Consider the following 26,211-nt stretch of genomic DNA (forward strand, 5'->3'; position numbering starts at 1 on the left):
GAGCCTGATGAAGACTGGTCCGTGGCCGAAAAAATAGTGTTGCGGTTCTATGAGCAGAAATTAGATGTCTCAAATTTAGAGATAAAACAGTGTCACCATATAGGTCGAGGTCGCGTTGGACAGTCTCGCTTGATTGTTTGTAAATTTTTAAGGTACAAGGACTGTGAACGAGTTCTAAAAAGCGCAAGTAAGTTTGAAGGTACTAAATTCTTCATTAGAGACTATTCGTACCGTACCCGCACTTTGAGAAAGACGCTCAGTGAGTATGGTAAAAATGTTTCTGCCGAGAGAAAAAACCTCTTTCAAAGTGCAGTATGATACTCTTGTGATCGGTGGCACCGTTTTCGCTATGACCAGGAATCTGACAGTGTAACGGTGGTCAGATGGACAAAGCGTCTCTCGCGCGCGACAGATTAGGGTATTTGCCGGACCTCGCTGCGATTGATATTCTGGAATGTATCTGGAATCTCTGGCCAATCATCAGAGAGCTGGAGTACTCTTCTGAAATGCAATGTGTGTTTCTTATGTGAAACCTGGACTGACGTTCTGAATGTAAGTGTAAAAAATTTGCTATGTGATTTCAATTACGAGTTTCAGCCGAGTTTTAGAACCTCCTCGAGAGGTAGATATATGATTGGGTGGCTACTGGCTATTAGAAATTCTCTGTCATATACTCTGTGTTACTTAGAGAAAAGTTTTTCATTGGCATTGAAATCATGAGTATTGAAATGAAATGTTTTGTTTTTCAGTCCAAATTATTTTGATCAAATGTTAAACAATATTAATGACTAGCTATAATACCCGGCGCTGCCTGAGTTTCCTTCAATGAGGCTTTTTGGATCACGTGATATCCCCCTCTCTTTGAGGGACATAAAAATCGTGTCCAGGTTAACCAGTATGGCGACTTCCTGCGCGATTCATGAAAGAAACAAATCTAGATTTAAAGAAACGTAGAAATGAATGAATATTTTTCCCTTTTTTTTTTGGAGGGGGACAGGTATTTCGATTCCCCCCCTCCCTTGAACTTCAAGTTATCCATTCGCCTATTTCTTAGTTAAAGCTGTGAAATTTCTTCGATGCACTTTATGGGCTGATAATTAATTTTAAAACATATGAATTTATGCAGTTGAATATTAAAAGACAATACGGAGACATTAATTTTCATGCTTGCGAAGATATAAATAAAAATACAAGATATACAGAAGACTGGATGTTGTGAAGATATTTATTATTCGAGATGTTAATTTTTTAAGGAAGGAAAAAACTCATCTCTGCCTCTACCGGGAGTCGAACCCGGGTCCCTCGATTGTATTAACAAATGGAGAGCGACATTCATGTCATATATATAGCCCTCTGGTGGCTCGTCGTCCATGAGCTATTAGCTGATCGGTTTCACCGTCCATTGCACTGTTCCGTTCGGCATATATACGCTCTAGCGAAGGAAAATCTCTATCTCCTCTGTAGCTTAGTGGTCAGAGCACTCGTCCGGCAATCGAGGGACCCGGGTTCGACTCCCGGTAGAGGCAGAGATGAGTTTTTTCCTTCCAAAAAAAAAAAAAAAATTTAACATCTCAAATAATAAATATCTTCACAACATCCAGTCTTCTGTATATCTTGTATTAACAAGTGGAGAGCGACATTCATGTCATATAAATAAAAGTTTAAATCAATATGTTATTGCATGGATATCCAACTCAAAAGTAGGTCCGACGAATTATTTCATATTTAATTTTCTCGACTTCATATCTCTAAGCGAACTCAATGCTTCAAAAATCGAGCATTTAATGTAATTTTTAAAATTATCGATGTGACAGGAAACCCCCACTAAAAATTCCCGCATTTCTACAGTTAAAATCTTCAATTTTATTTTCACGCTACAGGGAATAAGATCGTTATCGCTCAATGTTCAATAAGTCTCGATTTCAGAGGCGGCATATTTGATGGTAAATGAACCACATAAGATCACTAGATTTTTAGATCTTATAACGCGATGACACTTTTGAAACCCCGATTTTTCTCCCATAAGCTGAGAATACTAGAGAGAGCAAGTCATCCATATGTGTATACATATGTAGATATTTTTTTTCGTAAACAATTAAAATACATCTGAATTTTTAAATGTTATGTACAGATATATGTATTTTGATTCATAATTTGTTTTTTTTTATTTCATATTCGTCATATTATTGCATGTGACTTTTGTTTTTTAGTAGCTTACAGTCAGTTTTTTTTGCACAATACTTTTTTCCCTCTCCCTACGCCCTTTGTCACCCTTGGTTTTATCTTTTCGCTCTTTTTACTCACCCCTTTGTAATTTTTTTTTCTTCTCTTCGATGTTGCCTTGAAACTATGCATTTATTTGCAATGTAAATTTTTGTACAAATTCTGAGATTCCGGCCTAAATGAATAAATAAATTAATTCTTATTCAGTTGCTTCTAAAATTCCAAAAACGGCATCTGTGGTCGGCAGACATTTAGCAATCGAAGCACAAATACTGTTCTTATCATGTACAGTATAACGATGACTGCCTAGCGTTGCTTCAATTATATTATTTCCGAATGATAAGAGACTCGAGACGAAGTGAATTAGCGATATAATAGCTCACGAAATTGAGCTAAAAGATCAAGTCTTTTATAGAGCTTCACCTGCGCCAATATGCTCTTATTAAGAGAGAATTCTATCGAGAGGGACGCTTCTTAGTATTTCTAACCAACACGACGACGTTATTCTGAATGAGCTATAACATTAGAAACGTCCATTATCAAAGCACGACATTGGAATAATAATGTCCGTGGCAACAGGAGCTAAGTTTGCGGAGTCGAATCGAATTGTTTAATCTTATTGGATATCATCAAAATTCTTGATAATTCACTAGAGCGTCAATATCTGCAAATTGACGATGGCTTTCAAGTCCCATTTCAGTCACGTGGGATTGGTGCTAATGTTTCCAATTTCATTCGTCTCTTGTGGGCTGCTGAACAAATTGAAGATTGGCATTTGACCATCAAAATACCATAGCAGTTCATATAATTAAATAAATAATATACAATCGTGATAATTGTTCACCTCTAAATTTTACATTTAGCGCTTATGTAATCATCAAGCATAGAAACACTTCTAACGCCATTCACATAATGTTAGAGAAAAATCGCATAAAAGTTCTTCCGGATTTTTTTTTCAAATGCTTTCGATGAAATTGAATGAATAAAATTTCAAAAATCACGAATTGAAAGCCAGAATTGAAAGGTTGGTATTTGACGTAATTAACTTTCTCTATTAATTATTTTTAATGCGAAAACTGCAAGGGAATTCGGTAATTACTTCGGAGTTGAAATCCATTTTAATGGATTTTGAAAACTATTCGTCAATTATTTAGAATTTGCTTTTAATCACCATTTCTCTCATTATATCCAATTTATATTATAAAAAAAAACATTTCTTTCATGAAGTGAGAACAGAATTTTATAGTTTCGCATACTAAAAACTTCAGATTATGGGGTTAGTACACTGAGTGGCAACTTTATTACGGCTCCACCTGACAGTTTGAAGCAAATGTGAGCTGTGTGGCGTCACACTGTTCTGTAATTTCCGGCATGTACAAAATAATATTTGAACTAACACTTTCCAGTGCAGATTCAGTCGCGAATGTTTTTAAGGAACCAAAAAATAAAAATGTAAAAGAAATGTTTTTGATCAACTCTGTATTATAAAAAGCTTCAATTAGTTTTTAACTTTCACGTAATATTTAACTTACTCTGTGCATTTTCATGAAAATATATATTGCAAGTATATTCATAAACACGTTTCTTATAAGTATGAGGAGTTTTCGACCGATTTTTTTTACGAGACTCACACAAAATTCGACGCTATGCATGAGACACAATGTAAAGAGATTTCAAATGTAACATATTAATATATTCGATGAGATAGGAGAATTTTCCGTAAAAGATTTTTGATTATGCATGCGCAGGGAATATAAATTTTGTTTTTCATAAATCGTTTGAAATATATAAGGCAACTTATATGTAAATTGCAGTTAAATATCACGCAAAGTCAGAAAGATGTCGAAGATACAGTGAACTATAATTTGAACAATTTCCAGAAAGTAGCTGGATGATACGGGATTTTCCTATGGAAGTTACTTTCAGGTAGCGACTTATATTACAGCTCACTGTATCGCCGACATCTTTCTCGATTTTCGTGACATTCAAATGGAATTTTCATATAAGTTGAACTATAGATCTGACAACCATATTAGGAAAAAATAAAATTAATATTTACTTCGCATATGTAAAATCATATTTAAAATCATTTACTTAAAATGTTCATACCATTGTTTAACCATCGAATATTAAATTGTTACATTTTATATTACAAACATGAAAATGCACAAAAGTATTGCAAAAAGGCAAGTAATATGTTTCGTGAAAGTTAAAAACTATTTGTAGCTTTTTTATTTTTCGGGATTAATCAAATTTTTTTTCTTCTTTTAAATTTTTTGTTGGTCCCCTAAAAACATTCGTGACCGAATCTGCACTGGGAAGTGTGAGTTCAAAATATTGTTTTCTACATGCCTGAAATTACATGACAGTGTGACGCCATAGCTCATTAAAACTACTTGAAACTGTCAGGTGGCCATAATAGTGACCATTCAGTGTATTTTGCTATGTACGTGACTATTTTGTGGCATATCATATATATATTTTATAATAATAAAACTTAGGTCTTACCTCTTTTAAAAAGTATTTTTCATGAATATGAATCATTCAAAGTTAAATTCAGTTACATTGCACATCACATATCAAAACAAAATTAGTATAGTTTTCATAACATGTTAATCAAACACTCTAAAACGGTAGGAGGTTTCTAATTTTTGCTCGTAAGTTCATATTTTCAGTAGAGGTGAGGCTAAAAATAGAAACAAAAGCTGCACGCGCGTACTTATTTACCACAGACATTCTCGACGGATTCAAATTTCCTATTGAAACAATTTTCGTGGCTCAACGTCGAGCTGAATCTCACAAAGGGCTCATTTAAACAGCGTCTATTGCTTCATGAATAACGCATGAAGAAACGTTTTCCGGGTATAACAGATTCACCGAGGTGCAATTTCACATTAAAGTTCCGAGTTATCTTGCTCGAATTAAAATTGTGAGGTTTGTGTGGGACCCATCCTAATGAAAGAATCTTTGGAATCGTCACACGTGTCTTTAGATATTCCGTCTTGGAAGAAGTGAGGTAGGGAGGTTGAGAATATTTTTGATAACTCTCTTTTCCAAGCTGAATACATACCACACGCATCAGGAGGTTCGCTCTGTGTCGAGCTGCGCTGCTCGTTAATTGTCAAAACAACTCATACGAGAGATTCATGCAAACAACGCGTGGATTCCGTATCGCATTTGTTCATTTGGAATTCGTGGGGTAAAGGTTTCTGGAGACTTATGGAGACGTAAATGAAGGAGAACGTATGCAATGGGGAATAAGAGCTTGAAACGTTCAATAAATGTTTGCGGAATAACATTTCAAGCCATCAATCGGATTATTTCTCTCCGGATTCTAAGCTATGTTAGCGGATTTGTGATTCAGATCGAGTTATTGAACGACAGAAAATTTTATCAACCATAGACTTTTTTCCATTCATCTGGAAAGAAGTTTTAATTAAGTCGATATATCTTGCAACAATTTATATTTATGGAAACTCAGTTTTCCTCTCGAGGCTTACCGTTTCATTATCATGAATAATAATTGTGTATTCTCTCACTAAAATTACGACTTATATTTCATGACAGCAAGTCAAAAGGCGGAAAGAATCCCCCCCCCTAATTTCGGAGAAACGTCAGGAAAACATCAAAGAACAGGTAATAAATGCAAAATAATTATCGTTGGTAATTACGATTGCTTTTGAACTTCGGTAATGTTTTTTGAAAAAAAGGTTGTAATTAATTGTGTGACAGCTGTAACTTTGAAATAAGAAAAAAAAATCGACACTGGATTTACAGCACCTTATGAGCAAAATTGTTTTGGGCTGACACACATTTGGAAGAAAAATTATGTATTCCTCGTGTAAAATTTGCTGACAAAAGATTTCTTTGTAAAGATCCAGAAATTTAGTGAGTTGATAATTATTTGAGAAAAACTTCTTCAACAATAGATAGCTATGTTCATTTGAAGTAGTGCATATTAGAACAGAGAGTTTTACATCGAAAATACATCAGTGGATGTTGAGAAAGCCTTATTTTTATTTTTTCCTTTTAGGCACTTTTATTTTTTCCTTTTAGGCACTTTTATTTTTAGGTTTTAAGCAATACAATGCGAACAATCGTTCATGAAATTTTTAAAGTCTTGACATTTGTGTAAGGAAAATTCTGTCTATATTTGACTAGATGCTTCAAACACAACACACACACACACACACACAATTACTATCTTTTCTCACGACTTATTTAAATAAAAGTTTAAAAGGAAAATTTAAGTCAGCTGAGTGTAGTAGAGACGATGCTTAAAACGGAATGACGATGTTTTATGCGATGAGGTTGCATTAAAGTGAAGGTAGACGATATGTATTTGTACTAAGAAATTGAATTTTTTGGAAATCCAGAAAATTCCAGAAATCCAGAAAACTCAATTTTTTCAAATCAAATCAAATCAATTTATTCATTTACAACATACAGTTTCTAGTACATTTCTCAGTATATTTCGGAGGACGAAAAATACCATTTCCCGATATGTATTTGTATTTGAGTATCTAACTCTGTCATTGTCAATACCGTCATTGCACAAATAGTAAATTTTCTATTACTCCAAGCATTTTGGTCAAGAGCATTCGAAACATACAGATGGAGACGATTCTGAACGAGGTGACAGAATACTGGATTGCTTTCTCCACTGAACCTGATACGAATCTTGAATATCACTCACGATAATGAGTTTGTTTAATGATAAAGGGAAGACGAAAAAAAACACATGCACGTCTTAAAAATTCCTACAAGTATCACAATATATATTTATTCCTTAACGTATAACATGGATGTCTAAAAAGCTTCTGCCATCTACATTTCAGATTAGAGACGTGATAGTACCAGATACTGAAGTTTTACAGATCTTCAATTGGTTAAATCTTGGAACTCAAACTTGTTGAACTAGAACTTTTACCGTTAACCACTAGTCTGACATTTATCAGCGAAAAAAAGTACACAGACGTCAACCAAATATAGGGTTCATAACCTTTTTGTGTTCCACGGACCCGTTGTGTCAATAAGACGAAGGAAAGGGTTCTCGTGGACTACCTGAAACCTCTCTGGAAACACTCAAGCACAACATATTTTTCTTACATTCTTGAAGTAAAAGCATTTTGTATTTTTAATGAGTTTCAGGATTGGTGCTTCTAAGAGCAACTCCTAAAAATTCGATTTTCACTTTATGGGTTGTTTATGAAGTTTCTATAATTTTCAGCAGAATGGCTGAAAGGTACATGTCACCTATTTCTTGATAAGCCAAGCAAGAACGATTTTTACCCCTTACGTTTCGGAGATAGGAATACCGTGTGCGGAGGAGACATATTGTTGTGCATTCTTCAACAATGATAGAAAAATAAGTTGGCAAAGCAATCAACCACATTTTGAAACTATTCAAATCTACAAAAATCATAAAAGAGTGCCCCCTGACAGGCAACAACTCATTTTTTTTTTTTTAATATTGACAACGTTTTTTTTTTGTCACGGTATAGCATTCAGGGTATCTCATTTGCTTAATACTTATACAAATACAAATGCAAAGGTCACAACAGGCAAATTTCTTAACGAGGTGGCTGAAGATGCCCATAAAAATATGGATATAAAATACAGCCAAAATGCAACAACCCGATGTAAAAGCATGTTTCACGAAAGAGAAAAACTAATAATTAATACTATATAATAGACTGCCCATAAAAAATATATTATAGTTGTCTTATCTAATTATGATAACTTCTCGATTAACCCAGACATGTTTATCGTATTTCTTTTTAAACATGTCAATTGTGTTAGAACCCACGACCGCTGGAGGTAAGCTATTCTATTTAACGTCCTTATTAGGAAAAAAACACCAAAACCTGGAATTGCCCTTACGGAACGATACTGGTGTTTAACAGCTGGCTGATGCGAAGATATATTTAGGAAAGAGAGAAAATTCAACTGTCCTTGCGGGGAATCGAACCCACGTCCTGTAGTCTAGTGCGTTCACCCGGTAAGTGAAAGGACGTGGGTTCGATTGCCCGCAAGGTCAGTTGAATTTTCTCTCTTTCTTAAATACATCTTCGCATCAGCCAGCTATTAAAAGCCTTCGTATGGATAGCGGAGAGTGATATCATCCTCTAATGTCCTCTTGTGGAAACATTTTTTTTAAACCGAGCACAACTCAGGTTTATCGTCATGGGCAATTTACTACCTATTGAGTTGTGCTGAAAGTGTAAGTACCTAACAATCTGAGTGCGTATCTAGTGTTGTGTGTTGATTTTTCAGTGTTGCCATCTATATTTCAGAAGTGAAGTGAGTGAATTGTAATGACTAAATACTTGTACTCTTGTATGCCTGTTGCTCACTGTGATGAGACTTTTTAACGGGGAGATCGGCCCGCATTAGCGCCTTGACAGTTGGGAACCGCAGAAAACCAACTTCCCACCAGTGTGGTGATGGTGGGGCTCGAACCTGGGTCCCCGCGATGCGAGTCCTTCACTATGACCGCTCGACTCTTGTCGAAGCATTGACGGTGTAATAATAACTCATGCACTTCTATCGTATCCCCCGAAAACTGCGTTTCTCCGATGTTGCCGGAGCTCTCGGCGTTTGGTAGCACACTTATTAATATAGCCCGTTCAAAATTATTCTCCTCAGGATATTTCAATGTTTGCCAATTGAAGGGTTAAAGAAACTGTTTGTGAGAGTTTTTTCGATGCTGTCATTCATATTTTTTCAAAGATATCGAAATGGTTACATATTAAACGGTAACACAATGCAGACTTATTTACAAATTGTTAACATTGGATATCCGACAAACAAAATGTTGCTGCCAACCTCCTTGAAAGTGGTCTTCCCTGTTCCCAACAAAGCAACATTTCCCGTTCAGAAGGATCAAACTTTATCAATCATCTTACACAACGATGGTTCGATGGCGATTAAATTTTTTCACGAATTCTATCCAGACAACATGGTTTTATTTTCCGTTTTTCCGAAACCGAAATATTCATAATTTTCTTTCGGAATTTTTCTGACAATTCCTTTATTATCGAAACATGAATGTAACGTGTGTGAGAAAAAGTTATGAACCGAGATCACAAGATCGTGTATTGAATTCTTTTCTTGTTATTTGGCGTCTTTAGTGTCTGGAAGTCGGCAAATTATGGGCACCCTTTGGCATCTTTTTTTTATATTATGTGATCGCTCTGTTTCTTGCGTTCGCCATATTCTTTTGTATTGAGTGCATCTCGTACGTTTTCATTCGCCTCCGTAAGAAGGTCTCCTATATTTCTTTTCCTCCGCATGGAGAGGCATTATCATTTAACAGGCAAGAGAGAGAGAGTAAAAATGTATTTGACAAATGTGTGCCATCAAACGGACTCCTACCACATTATTTTCACGCCCTGGTGCCTTAACATGAAGGATGTTAGTTCAGATTCTTCTCCCTTATCTCTTTTCTCTCTACATTTATATATTTCGATATCTATTTTTTTTCTACGCCATTTTTCCTATCATAATACGTCTCACATTGTTATAAGCGAATTATTTTTCTGGGGTCAATCGAATGCATCAAAATTAAATTGACTGAATACTCCCAGAGAGGTTTCGGTATGGAATTTCCGCGTTACCTTCAGAATTATCTGTAGATTGATTATCGCAATTTCAATAGAAATTTATGCTTTGTGGATGGTGTGAAAATGTAAAACACCGCATTTCATCCCGCTTATAACGTTTCTCGGAAAAACGTCTTGAAGAAGCTTTGTAAGTGGGAAAATACAGTAAAAGGGATGTCTCGATGAATGGTAGTAAAAGTTGGAACTACGAAAATAAATTGTACTGAGCGAAAAAAGCAAGTGAGAACGCTACAAGCGGGATTCACTGTAGTGATTCGGAAAATCCGAACAGCTCGAAAAAGCTTGGAAATAATTATAGAAATGACCCCTCTTCATGCGTCATCATGGTGCCATCTTTGACATAATATCCAACGGAAGGCAAGGTCCTTTGCCAAAGAAAACCTTCTTTCTTTGCCCGGAGCAAACCAATAAAATTTACCAGACTGTGAGAACAACTCATTATAAGTGAGGGGGGATGAATCATTATTTGCTCTTTTTTTTTTTTGCTTTTCTTAGTGGTTCTGTTTTAGTTGGGAAAAATTAACTATGGTGGGGGTGGGGGTGTGTTTTTTTTTTTCCTAGTAGCACTGCCATGAAGATGTGATGCGTCTGTTGTGAAAGTTGGTAAAAGTGACATTAGCAACGATGTGTGTGCAGGCGTCTTCCTTTCTCAGTTTTCGAATCTGGTAACCCTAGATTTAGAGAAACTAGTTTGTTAGCAAAGTCTCAAAAAGATTATGTTTTTAGTGCAACCGCCATTCCCCTTTCTCCTCTAAAGAAAGCGCAATCAAATCGAAAAGCTTCCGAAAACCAGAAAGTTTATATTTTCTAGCGCGTGTGGAGGTGAATGTCCGATATTTATGCGATTAAAGCCATGGAAAAACACACAATGATTGACTTAATCGATTATCATATTTACATTCAGCGAAACCTTATACCATGTTAATAATTCTTCAATTATAATAATAAGGATTTCCAAACACTGAAATCGAATCAACGTATTTCCGCAATTTCTCGGTTATTCTACCGAAATAACCCGATGTTATTGAACAAAGACTGTCTGATAAAGTCTATTCCGAGTCATGGGAATAATTTTAAGGTAGAATTTCTCTCGATAAACTCGGAGATTGACCCTTCCAACCGTTAATGCTAATGTCACGACTCATTTGGAGCCTCGCATTCGCGCTCATTATACGAAAATGTTGTCGAGACTGTTTAGCGAGCGATTATTTACTTGCCGATTAAATTCATCACAGTAGTTGGCTGACAGAACACCTTTCCCGGGGATGAAGTTGTTTACTTTCTCTGACAGTTTCACTCGACGGACTGACAGTACCGAGAAGGTATGAGGCTGAGAGGCTTGTCGGAGCTCACTGATCACGGAAGTGATTGAAATGCGATAATTGTGATTTGCGGTCTGAAATACAGACATAAATTTTATTATAACTTAGACCTTCCACAAATGAGCATTGCATACGTGTTATTGGATGGACTTTCAAACAGTCTGAAATTCGATATTTATTCTCATATCTTGAGGCTAACACTTGACTTGAATGCATCAGAAAATTTGGTGAATGCAGTCTAACTTGATTATTCAAAAACCAAAGATACTGGGAAAAAGTTCGAATTGCCCAATTAATCTGTCCCGGTCCTAAAAATGACTAAAAATTGTTTGTGCAACTTAATCATGAAAACATTCACATAGGATAATAATCGTCATTTATTAAAACTTTATCATCAGTTGCGAAACTTTTCCAAAATTTTAATAATTTATAATATACTACATAACTGATTTTAGCTGCTACATTATTCCACCGTTCTGTAATGTAAGCATCACTGCAGAATTTCAGAATTTCTTGACCATGTTCATAGCCTGAGTTAGGAAACAGTTACCGATCATCAATTACGAAACTGTTTCCCAAATTCTCATTCTTATGCTATCAAGGAAATATACTTTCATTCTATATATTACAATTTGTTTTTTCCGATACTCTCCATACTCTTAATGACGATAAGAAGATTCAGATTTTGAATGGTGCACCTTCATCCATAGGTTTAAAACCGCAATCGGTATCAAGTGTTCACTTTCTCAATCAACTCCAGCTGAACAATGTTGATATTGTATGTGCATTCATTACACTCTCAAATGTAATTATCAAGAAAAAAGAGTAAAGAAAAACAGAATTTTCAAATTTTCATTTGTCTTCAAAATATTTTTGTTTAACAACTTGATCAAGAAAAGAAAAATCTGACTTCTTGTAGAATTTTTCCAAACTAAATTTTTTTTTTGCCTCCAATTTCAAATTTTCAAAAAATAATCGAATTAAACAATAAATTTTTACATTAAATTGGATATAAAACTCAAGAGCGGTTTGCAAAAATTCGAATTAACCAAGATCCACTGCATAAAACACTACTAGCCACACACTAGCCAACAGCCATACCATGCTGAAAACACCTGTTCTCGTCCGATCACCGAAGTTAAGCAGCATCGGGCGCGATTAGTACTTGCGAGGGGGAACACCGCGTGCTGTTGGCATCACTCTTTTTACCATTTCAAGATGGTCTCTATGGGCGGCCAGTGGTCATGTCTGTGTATAAAACACTATTTAAAATTTTTGATCGTCTTTTTTCCTCTCTACGTACGCCTCAGAATTGTCAATGGCATTTTCAACAATTTTGAAGCATGATCGTTGCTATAAGTAATAGTGACGTTCGAATTTCTGGGAGACTGTGATACATATACCTTACATTTATAAAAACTTCTTTTTTATGCAAATTTTTGACGGCGATTAGGCTTAATGAATTAAATACATATAAAAATACAAAGGGCAAATTGCCCAACGAGGTGGCTGAAGAAAAAACATAGATGTCAAATACAATCGGCCCCATCTAAATGGATATCAACGATTCCAGCACACAACATCTGATTAAGCTGGATATCCGATTATGCGGATAACAATTCAACTGTCATTTTACAACGTTAACATATACATAGTTTGTATATTGAAAGCTGATGAAGGAGATCAACATTAATTAACATTAGAAGCAATCAGAAATTTCTTACTTGGAGCTTATATGCCGAACGGAATCGTGCGATGGACATTGATAAGTAATCAGTTAATGTCTCATAAATGAAATTTTCAGAGAGCGAGACTTAGTCGCCCCACATAATTGGATCGGATATCAACGTTTACAATACACAATATCAGATTATGCGGGGAACAATTCAATTGCCGTTACTATAGTTTTGAAATTGAAGACAGACGAAGGATCAATATTAATAAATCTTCTCGAACAAAGCAAATATCAAAAATGAAATTAAAATTATATTTAATTACAATGATCACCATATCTAAGAGATTTCATAATAATTAGGAAAGTTAGCGCCCTCTATTGGCTCAACAGAGAACAAAATAAAATAATTAAATGTATGCATTGAAGACAACTTGAATGCTTGGAGGCCAGTACTCTTAAATGTATTTATTTTAACCTAATGTAACGTATTTTCCATTATTACCGAACATTTCATTCAATAAAAACATTAAAGTGTATAGTGGTTGATGATGTGTGGAGCGATTAAGTGTGAAAAGTCGTTGGAGTTGTCATATTGAGAACATTGTCTCTGCGGGAGATTTTGGTGCCAGAAGATTTTATCTGTTTAAGCAAGGCTGACTGACTGCATATCTAAAATACAGAAACTAACAGTAAGAGAAATTATCAATTATTAATATTAATAATTATAATAAAATATAATACACTGACTGCCCCATAAAAAATTATGGTTGTCTTATGTTAGTATGTATTGCTTCTCGATTCATCGCATTATAAATAACGCATTCCCTTTTGAATATGTCAATAATGGTAGAATTCATGAAACCTATCCAGTCGAGTCCCGATAATCCCGCAATGCTCTAATCCTTCATGTCCAGTAATCCGGTGCTTTTAGGTTGGTTTTCTTCTAGCATTTGGGGGGAAACCACGTCATTGCATGTCTTTGCGCAGAAGTTAATATTATTTAAATGGGTTTTTTCAATTCAAGTTAATATTATTTAAATGGGCTTTTTCAATTCAAGTTAATATTATTTAAATGGGCTTTTTCAATTCAAGTTAATATTATTTAAATGGGCTTTTTCAATTCAAGTTAATATTATTTAAATGGGCTTTTTCAATTCAAGTTAATATTATTTAAATGGGCTTTTTCAATTCAAGTTAATATTATTTAAATGGGCTTTTTCAATTCAAGTTAATATTATTTAAATGGGCTTTTTCAATTCAAGTTAATATTATTTAAATGGGCTTTTTCAATTCAAGTTAATATTATTTAAATGGGCTTTTTCAATTCAAGTTAATATTATTTAAATGGGCTTTTTCAATTCAAGTTAATATTATTTAAATGGGCTTTTTCAATTCAAGTTAATATTATTTAAATGGGCTTTTTCAATTCAAGTTAATATTATTTAAATGGGCTTTTTCAATTCAAGTTAATATTATTTAAATGGGCTTTTTCAATTCAAGTTAATATTATTTAAATGGGCTTTTTCAATTGACCTCCAGCAATCTGGCACACCCTGATCTGATATGTGCTGGATTAGCGAGAGTCTACTGTATTGGGAAGGGTGGTTAAATGTACCTAATAGTGCGTTTGCAAGTAAACTTCCATCCAAGTTGTTGCCGTTGGCTTTGAAGCACTTTTGTGAGAAACACTTTCAAATAGAATCTTAATGGACTCCACCCACTCCTCTTTTTTCTTCTGAATTGAATTGTTGTTTTCTGTTATTTAGTGGAACTGCTTCCGATCCCGCAGACATCTGAATCTCTACGACACTGGGCAATGCAAAAACAATGGTCCAATCTGCTGGAAATATTTGCATTATCATATCACTCTTTTAATCGAATATACCATTTTTATAACGTGAACATTTGTTCTGTCTGGAATATTTCGTGACGTTCTTCAATTCCAAATTCATATGAAATGCTGATTATTGGAAGTAAATAAGTTGAAAATATTACAAATTCTAACATTGAAATTCCGTGTGTAAATATATCGGTCGAATCAATAATTAAACTTGTTTCGAGTATGCATTTTCTTCTCGCTATTCGTGAAAATATTTTTCGAATAACAATGTTTGAGAAATATACTCGAAGCAGAAGCTATCTCTCTCTCTCTCTCTCTCTCTCTATCTCTCTATCTCTATCTTTTCCTAGTAAAATATGATTTTGACACAAAATAAAACGATTGATGGAATCGATAAAATATAAGGTTTGAAAATATCGAAAAATAAAGATTCTTAATTCTAAAGTTCGGTAGCGGAATCTGCTCGTTATTCAAAGTTCTTCTTGTTTCTCATACTGTATTTTCTTCTCTAGGGTTCGATCGATCGATACGCGCTAGAAATATGCTTCCAATATTGTTATTAAAACGAGATGTTGCAAAACGTGGCAGGGCGCACTCACTAAGCTCGCTTCAAGTGGAACAACGCATATTTTTTACTCGTTCCACCATCTCCGACTGACAACATTATTGAATGATAATAATGTCAAAAATATATTTTTTGTATAGTTATTGAGAAGTAATGACATTCTTTTCTGTATTTCCTTGAAAAATGCTATTTTTGCGTAATGAGCTATAACTTACATCGATGTTTCAACGATATTGTATTTTCCTGGATAAGTAATAATCAAATCAGGGGTTAATCAATTATTTGTGAAATAATTATCAGTTGATATTCCCATTCCTTTATATTTTCATTTGAACATTTTTCCATTCGTCATTCTTGGAAACGCAAAATCATGTATGCCTCCTCCCCCCCCCCCCCGAAAAATCCTAGTAATGGCTCTGATCTCACCTATAGTCTAAATTTGGCCACTCGTATATACAAATATAACTCTTATATAATTATTAAAATATTTATTGCTATCTATAGAACATTTTCCTCGCACCCAATGCTATTCTGGTAGTGTGTGTGTGTGTTTATGCGTGTGTGTGTGTATATGCGTGTGTGTGTGTGTATGCGTGTGAGTGAGTGAGAGTGTGTACCTGCCCTTCCGACGATAAAAATGGAAGACAGATGGCAGCACTAGCAGAACACGAATCCAGAATAACTCTGATAACATAAATACGTTTCGGGTCAAGCATATACTCAGAACACGTATTCAGGCATATATCGATTTGTTAGAAATTCCGCAAAGATGCACTATATGGTTAACAAGTACGTACTTCTCCTAAAATCATTCTTCCGCTTTTCCGACGATTAGTTCGCCCTGGACTGGAGTATACCGTAAGGTTTTGGAGGACATAAACCTACAGAGGGACATAGACTTCGTTGAGGGGTGTGCAGAGAAGTGCTCTTGTTAGTACACAAGGCTTGAGCCATGAAGAAAGACTTGATCTCTTGAATATGTTTACATTGGAAGAACGCAGGTATCGGTAGATATGATCGGAGAGTTTATAATTTTAAGCAGGATGGATAGGATGGACCATGCGTTACTAATACAATGTCAATCAATTGCTTCGGCAAGGGGACACCAGTAAGGAACAATTCCTGATTGTGGTGCCTCAGGGAGTTTTCTGGTATAGGGTTGTGAATAAGTGGAATAGCTTACCACGGGGGGTCGTGAGAAGACACTATTGATACGTTTAAAAAAAAATACGATAATCATGTTGGGGTAAATCGAGAGAGAAATCCATAATTAGCTTCGAAACAACCATAATCTTTTTCATGGGCAGATATTTTTAATTATTTTCGAGATATATTCTTTTAAACAGAGAAAGATGTCTTGCCCACATTTTTTAATACAAAATTTCGCGGAAAAATGGTTAAATTTAGTCCACAGGGCCCTACAGTCTGCCTCCTAAGGAACTTGAACCCCGGTCTCCCGTTTTCCGGACGAGTGCTCTACCCCTAAGCTATGATAATAATCAGAATGTTTGTTCTTTGGTGCATATATATATGTTTAATGGCTCCGTACTTGGATGGCCGCTGGCCCGTCCATGTTATTGTAGTTGATTGCTACTATATTTTTTATAGATATCTTTTTTCAGAAACCTCGTTGGGCAGTTTGTATGTTGTGGCATTTTTGTTCTTATTTGTGTCTGCAGTAAAATATCACATGCCACAATATATCTGCAATAGCATGGGAATTCCGTATATACTCGTGTATAAGCCGAATGAATTTTTTGTTGAAAAATTTGTTCCCTAATCTGAGTAGGGGTTCGGCTTCTACTCGGGTCAGATTTTGAGTGGAAAATATCGACCCCACTTTACTAAATGATATAGCTACATGACCTCTGAACTTCTTGCTTGAAAATTCCCGACATTATTGGACTACTTCAGATGACGTCACTAATCTGCGGGGCATTTTTGTAGCTATGAATGCGTTGCTAAAAAGTAGAGCGTTTTTTTTTAGCTATGTTCAAACCCCACAGAACCCAAGATGTCAAAGCCAATGCAAAAAAAACATAAAAGTCGTTGGTTTTGTTATCCGGTAGATATTACAGCTTTTAGATGTGAGCATCAACAAACCTTTTAAAGGTTGTTCAAACGGAAGTTATGGGAACGTATGGATGTGTGTAAATTCCAAAGATAAATACATAGCAAAAAGTGCTGCCTCAACTAAACCAGTCTGGACTAATGTGTCAGTGGTTTCACAAGGCGTGGAATTCTGTTTCCACAAAAATCATCATCAAATCCTTTAAACAGTGCAACGCATCAGTAACGCGATGAACGGACTAAAGACAACATGAATATATACGAATTTTTCTCCCGATGAAAAATTTTTGGGGGTGGGCTTTCATACACTGGTTTTCAATTTATTGCAGTTTTGGTGTTCCTCAAGAGAGGAGGTCGGCTTATACACGAGTATATACAAATACTACAGGCGAAATGCCCAACAAGGTTGCTGGAAAGATGCCCATGAAAAGTACGGCTGTCGAAATATATATCGAAACTCTATCAAAAATACAGCAATCTAATAAGAGCAATAAAAAACCAATAACTATGATATGGCTCAGTCGCCTCGTTAGGTATTTCGACTCTTGTGGCCTTGTATTTGTATTTAAAATATAATGCACTGCCGATAAATAAAAATCATGATTTTCTTATCTAAGAATGGATATCTTTTTAGTTTATCTCAATATATTTATGGTATTTCTTTTTAAACGTGTCAATTTTGTTAGAATTCATGACCCCGGGAGGTAAGCTTTTCCATTTATTCACAACCCTATTAGAGAAAAACTCCCGACGACACCACGACCTGGAATAATACAATATTGGTGTCCCCTTAAGGAAGCAATGGATTGACGGTGTAGTAATAAATCTTGGTCCATCCTATCCATCCTACTGAAAATTTTAAACACTTCAATCATATCCTCCGACATCTGTATTCTTCCAAATACAAAAACAACGCCACAAAGGGCAAAATGCCCAACGAGGTGGCTGAGAAAAAGATGCCCATAACAAATATGGATGTCATATATTTCAAAAATACAGCAACCCATTCAAAAATGCAATTACAAACAATATATACATGATAAAAAAGTATACAATGCCCATAAATAATATACTTATGGTTGTCTTATTCTAAGTTGGATAACTTCTCGATTTACCCCAACATGTTTTTCGTATTTCTTTTTAAACGTGTCAATTGTGTTACAATTTACTACCCCCGGGGGGTAAGCTATTCCATTCATTAACAACCCTAGTAGAGAAAAACTCCCTGTGATACCTCAACTAGAATTGCCACTTATCAATCGATACTGGTGTCCCCCTTGTAAAAGCAGTCGATTGATGGCGTACTTATAATTCATGACACATCTTAACCATCCCGTTGAAAATTTTGAACAATTCGATCATATCTCCCCGACACCGGCGTCCGTCCAATGTAAACATATTCAAAAATGAAGTCTTTCTTCTCAACCAAGTCTATGTTCCTCTATAGGTATGGTCTCCAAAGCCTTACAGCGTACTCCAGTCCAGGACGAACTAAGCCTCGTAAAAGCGGAAGAATGACTTTAGGAGAACGCGAAGAGACCTTTTTGAAAATGAAACCGAGCATTCTATTTGATTTTTTGACCACCGCTGAACAATGTTCAGAAAACCCAAGCCGCTCGTCAATGAGGATTCCCAAATCGGTGACCCTACTTGCATCCGGGATAGTGATACCATTCAACTCGTAAGAGAAACGTGGGTTGTTCGAACCAAAATGAGTCACTATGCACTTTTCAACGATAAATGCCATGCTCCATTCATTTGCCCATGCTGCAATCCTGTTTAAGTTGGTCTGGAGAAACTCCCTATCACTTTAATTCTCGATTACCCCCATTAGCTTCACGTCATCTGGGAATTTGTTAGCAATTCCATCCATACCCTGATCGAGTTCATCGATAAAAAGTGAAAAATTGTAATATTTGTAATTGTCCAATGTAAAAATTTTCACGCGTGGTTCTTCTCTGCACCCTCTCGACCATGTCAATGTCCCTCTGTAAGTATGGTCTCCAAAAACTGACGGCATGCTCCAATCCAGGACGAACTAAGCCTCGGAAAAGTGGAAGAACCACTTTATGAGGTTTATGGTATACACGAGTTGTATATCTGGTAATTAGTTTTTACTTTGAAATACAAAAGTTAATTGCATTATTAGATAAATGTTTAAATTGCGAATGTAAAGTATCACGCAAAATACTCAATGTATAAATAATTCGTATCCATTTGCTAAAAGAGTCATAATTCTTTTTTGTTTAACTCCCAATGAAAGCCTTTCTTGTTTATTTTGTTATTTTATTCATTTATTGTTTTCGGCCAGCATTCGTGTAATAGTCAATGCTTCTCGATGTACGTTCCAATATATTCAATTAATGAAACAGCCGCCTAATCTACGAAAACAATTTTCTTTTTGCAGCCAAAACACTATTTCAGTAAATTTCCAATAATTTGAAAAAAAAAAAAAAATTAAATGAAAACACTCGCACACGCAGTATTTAGAAAATAAATTGTATTTCACTTTGATGATCTTTTTTCTTGATGATAGCTTTATGAGCTCGTAAGTCAATGAAATACTATTAAATCCTTAAAACATGGTTGAATTGGCGTTTTGTGCAAAAGGATTAAAAGAAAACTTTTTTTCCCTCTCAAAACATATCGCTGAAAAAGGGCGAAATACTGTATCAATATTTACGATGACCAAAAAGATTGATATATAACCATTCACTTTTCTATATTATCAACGATTTTTCTTTGTCATTGAATTACTTAGTAACGTTCATAAGAGCGGCTTAATAATGTGTTTCAAAAGCTTATTTGCCGTTTATCTGTAGTGGGGGAAAAAAGCGTTTAAACATCAATTAAATTGAGCAAACATTTCTGTTCAGATTGTGTAGGTTCGACGGAAAAAAGCACTTTATCGAGCTAAGTTTTAGAAGCGATCATTTATGGGGAATTTCGCTATGACAAAGCGTAGAAAAAACTTTAGGGGAAGAGGAGAATAGCACTTAATTGCTACATATTGTATTTCCTTTTGTTTTCGGTAATGGTTATTTTTTTAGATCACCATAATTCTAGAGATGAAAAGATGTACGTTTATGCATTGCATTTATAAAAAAGATATATATATTTTTTAAAAGAGATATTTTAAAAGATATTTTTTATAATAATTTTTTTTTTTCACAAAGAGATCTTTTTTACTTAACAAATGTCATTTATCATTGCCAATTGTAGCAAATTCGGCTTGTTGATTGCAATAATGTAAGTAACAAAAATTATACAGATTCCAATATGGGATAAATAGGTATGCTATCCATACTTAGATGGAGACAACCATAACTTCTTGTGGGCAAACTATCATATTCTTCTTATAGGTTTAATATTTTTCACATCAAAGTGCTTTTATTTAGGGTTGCTGAATTTTTTTTATATCTTTTAAATTGTGACATCGCCATCTACATTTTTACAGGCAACTTTTTTTTTTCAGTCACCCCCTTAGACTATTTGCCTGTTGTGGCTTTTTTTTGTATTTGTATGAAATGTATTTTTAAAAAATGTATTAAATTTGAAAAGTGTACCTTTTAGGAAGTTCGCCTGCTGTAGCCTTTGTATTTGTATTTGTATTTGCATGAAAATATAAAAAATAACATTAGTTAGGGCTAAAACCCTTCGAAGAGAGTATCTGATCATCAAGCGGTAAAACTGAAGGCTCTATAGACGTTAAACTGCATGAATAGAGAGATTCTTTGAGCATATTCAGCCTCATAGACGGAATCAGCCTGAACTGGGGCTGGAATGTCATATTGCACAATCTGTTGCAGTGTTTTTAAATTAGTACTGCGATTTGTTAAACACACCAAGGTATCTGAAGACCCTCGATTTCTCATGCCAAAAGCCAGTTACGATACTTCATTCTAATTTCTATTCCAATTCTGCTAAATTTACAGTAGAAATATAATTATTTTTCTCTGGAATGGACTGCTCTTCACAAAAATAGAAAATAGCCCAACAGGTAGCATGTAAGAATGGTAAATTAATATTTAAATACTATGTTTCTCGATCAGTATTCAAGGGAGTTATCTTCATTTGAATTTTGGAAATGTTTCATTTTTAAGGAGAATTAGTAGAAATATTTCCTTTTTATCAAAATTGAAGATGGTTAAATCTAAAAAATTTTAAATTTCCGTTGATTCCGGAAGGTTTCACCTAGCCAAGGAAGATACCCTTAATACTCTCTTGTAACATAAGAAACATGATCATTCTACAGTGGAAACTCCCATAATCGGCACTCCCGTTAGCGGACACCTATCAATGAACACTTTTTTGAATCACATCATCACGTCGACGGGGATCAATGTACATAGTACCCGTTAACGGACACTCCTAGCTAGAGGACAAATTTTTCCGTCCCATGGGTATCCGTTATGGGGAGGTTCTACCAGCATAATGCGACTTTGAAAGTGCTTCTGAAAAAAAAAAATGTTACACCTTGTTGTTTTGGTAGGAACGAGTCAGTTTACATTGTAATTTCGACCGGAAATATTCTCGTTTGAATAAACCATGTTGCATAATCCGACAGAGCTCCTCCCAAAGATTCAGATACTGTTGAAAGTGCAAGAAAAAACGGAAATGTGTCCCCTTTTAAAAATAAGCTTTTCAAATATGAAAATGAGCTATTCATTCGTCATAAAGCATAACTGTTCATTATTATTTCTTCTCAATAGACGTCTATGCTATATCAACAAATGCGGTGAATGCAATTCAAGTGTTACAAAAGGAGAAAAACTTCTCACGTTAATTCACCTGCATATTGAAAAGCTGATAGAGTCGACGCTCGGTATAATGACCTCCCTTCGTCCCGTCGAAAACGGACGCTATACTGGGAGGATCGTTATATAGATAGTAAAACATATGTGACAGTTGTTCTGTGAAACTTTTAAGACTTACTTATCTTACCGGTCATTGTAATGGAATTGTTGCTATAACGTGGGGCGCTCTTATAAGGATCGTCGACTGTATCATCACGGGCATTTATAGAGGGAATAAAAAAAGTGTTTTTTGAAAAAATATCTGGGTTCATATAAAGGTATCAGTTTCATCCAAATCTAGTGGGTTGAAAGAAAACATTTGAAAGCGTTAAGTCGAAAGCCCATTTTATTTCTTCGGTACAATCGTAGCAAATCTATAACTACATACGTTGAGGGCATTGCTTTACGTGTATTTCAATCAATTGTGCTTGCAAGAGGACAAAATGCTCTGTGACCCCAAAATAATTAATTAGTATAATTTTACCTTCAGAAAATATCTTTATGAATCGAATGGTATAAATATTACAACACCTATAATGGACAATTCAAAAGAAAAATGACATTATACATTGGGGAATTAATTATATTTCTACCGATAACTAATGTAAAAATAAAATCTTTGATAATTTAAGAAACTTTTATAATCAGTGGAAATATAATTCCCCAACATCTATAATTTAAGAATTTTTAAATAGCCCATTATAACCCTTTCGCTACCACTGGGATGTAAACGTCCGATGAGCAAATTCTTTTACACAAAATTGATTTAAATAAGAATAACTTAGTTGTGTTCATTGCATTTTACTTATTATTATAATACCACTGGAACACATGTGTGTCCGATTAAAAAACACCAATGAGACACTCCTCTCTATGTCCTCACAGTTACAAAGCTTTTTTTATTATTATTATTTTGGTTTCTGTACCAAACTGAAAGTTTATTGCCTAAAAACATACCTCCGTAGAGGTGAAAAAAAACTTGCAAATTTTCTTTTTCACTATGAACTCGATGGTGAAATGGAAGTACAGTCGAATCTACTCAAGGCAAACTGGCTCAATATAATTTTCACTTAATACGAATAAAATATTTTTCACGTTGGGCGTAATCAATTCACCGTTTTGTTGGTTAATAAAAAATTCGTTTATTCCAATATATTTTTACATTTTTTAAACTTCCTAACGAAGTTCGACTGTATTCTTCGGGGGAAAAGGACAGCGGAAGGAGAACTTCAGTGATCACCAGGAAACCTTGTGAATAAGATTCTCTAGCGCAACAGGTCTATTTTGTAAAATTCTGTCTTTAGCTTAAAGCGAGGAGGAGGAATTGGTATTGTCACTGCTGTCACTAAGACCAATGTAAAGACGTTCTGAACACTAAGATTCTCTTTTATTTTATCTTGAGCTTGAATAAGTCTTTAGTAGAAAATGGGATGGCAAGGAAAAAAACTACTTCTCATTGAAAATTAATAAATGTGCAAAATAATGCTCTTAAAGTATTAAATTATGCTTTATTACATAAAAATAGTGAAATACTCCAAAAAAACAAAACATATATATACATACATATATATATATATATATATATGCAAAGTCATATAAATCGCAGCCTTTGTAATTACTGATTATTTGGAGAGAACGGTACATTATAAATACAAAGGGAATACACGTGAAGCAATGCCCCGACCAAATGTGGTTCTCAGTTTGGTATCAGTTGTACCAAAGAAATGTAATAAGCTTATAGTTCTCGTTCCGCGAGTATCGAAAGACCAATACAAGAATTTCATGCACGTCTTTGAGCTAATTAGGTCTCAAAACCCGAGTCTGAATGGCAGCGTGAAAACGCACATTCTATGAGATTCAAACCTATCTACTCAACCGGAGGTTTGTCTCGACTATAAGTAGTTCCATTCCCACAAGTTTTCGAGGAAAAGTATGAGCAATTAAAAGACTATTATAACTATTATTATAATTTCATTCGCATGAAATACACCGCAATAATTTTTGTCACGGGAAAAGTGAAGAAAACGTGCTACTTCTCTAACTAATGGATCGAACTAACAAGAGTTTTACCCGCTGCAGGATGAGTGTGTAATAAGGCCAATGTGCAAGATGAAACGCTCTCACATCCATTACAACACCATCATCTCAACTAGACCGTGAACATCATCTCTACTGGAAGTTATGTGTAGAGACGAGCGATGTTTCTCCGCGACTTGATCCTGCTGAGAAATGCTGTATTGTTATTAATGACGAAGCAACTATATAATATACATTCTCTGTCCTTTATAACACGTAGAAGGTCGTTAGCAGACAGTAGAAATTACGATGTCAAGCGTTCGTGTTTTGTCCTACAGTGGTTGATTCTGATATAAGCAATACAAATTATTACTTTGAGCTTTCATAAGTTATTATTTCGATGTATTCAGAATATTCAGACATAAGAGGAATAATAATATAGTAACAACAAAAAACTTCGTAGTATGTGAAAATTCGTAATAGCCGTGATTGTATCAAGCGGGTCCGACTGTGCGTTACTACAGGGTGATTATAAATAAACTGACACTATACTCAGACGTATTTAGCGCCCATTCTGATGAAATTTGGTATATAGGATATATGGACCAGGGGAAGGAGAAAGGTCTAATTAAAATGTAGTTGCAGTTTTGACCACCAGGTGAAAAAAATGGCGTTTTTTATTTCGGTAATCTTTTTTCCATGAGCTAAATAACGTATATATACCAAATTTAAATGAAATACATCCACCACAATGGGCGCTACATAGGTCGGAGTGATGCCAGTATAATGCAACTGTCCCTACTCCGATCTATGTTGCGCCCGTTGTGTTGGACGTATTTCATTGAAACTTGGTATATATATACGTTAATAGGACCATGGGAAACATAACTGCTATAAAAAAGCGCCACTTTTCACTTGGTGGACAAGTGATGCTTCTTTTTATCGAATCTTTTCCCCCTTGTTCCATATATCCTATGTACCAAGTTTCTTTAGAACACCCATCACAATGGGCACTACATATGACTGAGTAGTGCAATTTATTTATTACCATCCTGCACATGTGTTAATGATTCGGTTGAAACTGACGTGACGAATGCATCAAGGTTGTCATAGTGTTATTGTAACTCACATATTACCAAAGGACTTATGCTGAACGTGCTTATAAAATTTTAGGATCTTATAATGGTAACGGTTTGGTTGTTTTGTTATCAGACGTCAATTTGTGAAAATTTCAACGAATCAGAGTGAATAAGTGTTGAATGCAGCATATTTTTTCAGGTGATCGTTTCAAATTTCCATGCAGGCTAGTCTTTCTAGACTGAACTTGGTGAAAAAAAAAGAATTTAATCTAGTCGTTACCTCTTGGCGATTATGACATTCGCTTAGACTCAGTACCTGAATTGCAAACACAAATTACAAATTCTGACGCTTCGCAGACATTCAAAGATTAAATTTTTATTTTGTTATTTACTTCGGGAGCGTATAATTCTTGCGAAATTTCAGATGTAAAGAAACTACGTGCAATAATTTATCAAATTATTTTAAATTGAAATCATTCAAGATTGCGTTCAAAATTTCCATTTAAAACCTTTTTTTTTTCTTCCCTAACATAAAAATATTTACAACACTTTGTACGAATATCAAAAGAAGCATTTGGAAGCCCTGTTATGTTTCCGGCTGTTGATTTTATTCTTGTTCTAAAAAAGGAAATAAAAAACCCAGGGCAGCTGGGTTTGATACTTGCCAGAGCGAGTCAAAAAAGTGACTTTTGAAAGCTTGTTTCGTAGACATAAAATAGCTCTTATTTGACGTACTTTGACACTGTTTCCATAGTGCGTAAACACAAAACTCACTCTTTGTTCCCCCGCTTAAACTGACTTCACCTGAGGAATTCGGGTTGACGGTTACATTTTTTTAACATCGTAATATAAATAGTAAACGTAAATATTCAACGAAAAGAAGGCATTTATCTATTCTGAAATTTAAAAGCAATTTATTCTTCAAAAAAAGTTCGTTTTTTTTCCATATGATTTTTTTTAAGTTTCTCTCACTCACATACATATGTATAATGCTACGGTA

At 34.9% G+C, this 26,211-nt stretch overlaps 1 protein-coding gene and 1 pseudogene across 1 annotated transcript in view; one reads left to right on the forward strand and one right to left on the reverse strand.

Moving 5' to 3' along the window:
* LOC149081625 (uncharacterized) overlaps window positions 1-26,211 on the reverse strand; it is a 90,133-nt gene that overhangs the window by 53,795 nt on the left and 10,127 nt on the right. The window lies entirely within an intron of this gene.
* On the forward strand, window positions 12,258-12,366 carry LOC149081626 (5S ribosomal RNA; annotated as a pseudogene).

Source organism: Pholcus phalangioides, unplaced genomic scaffold (genome assembly GCF_987345545.1).
Source record: "Pholcus phalangioides strain wild (caught in Gottingen) unplaced genomic scaffold, Ppha-v1.0 ptg000009l_1, whole genome shotgun sequence".
Classification (NCBI taxonomy): Eukaryota; Metazoa; Arthropoda; class Arachnida; order Araneae; family Pholcidae; genus Pholcus; species Pholcus phalangioides.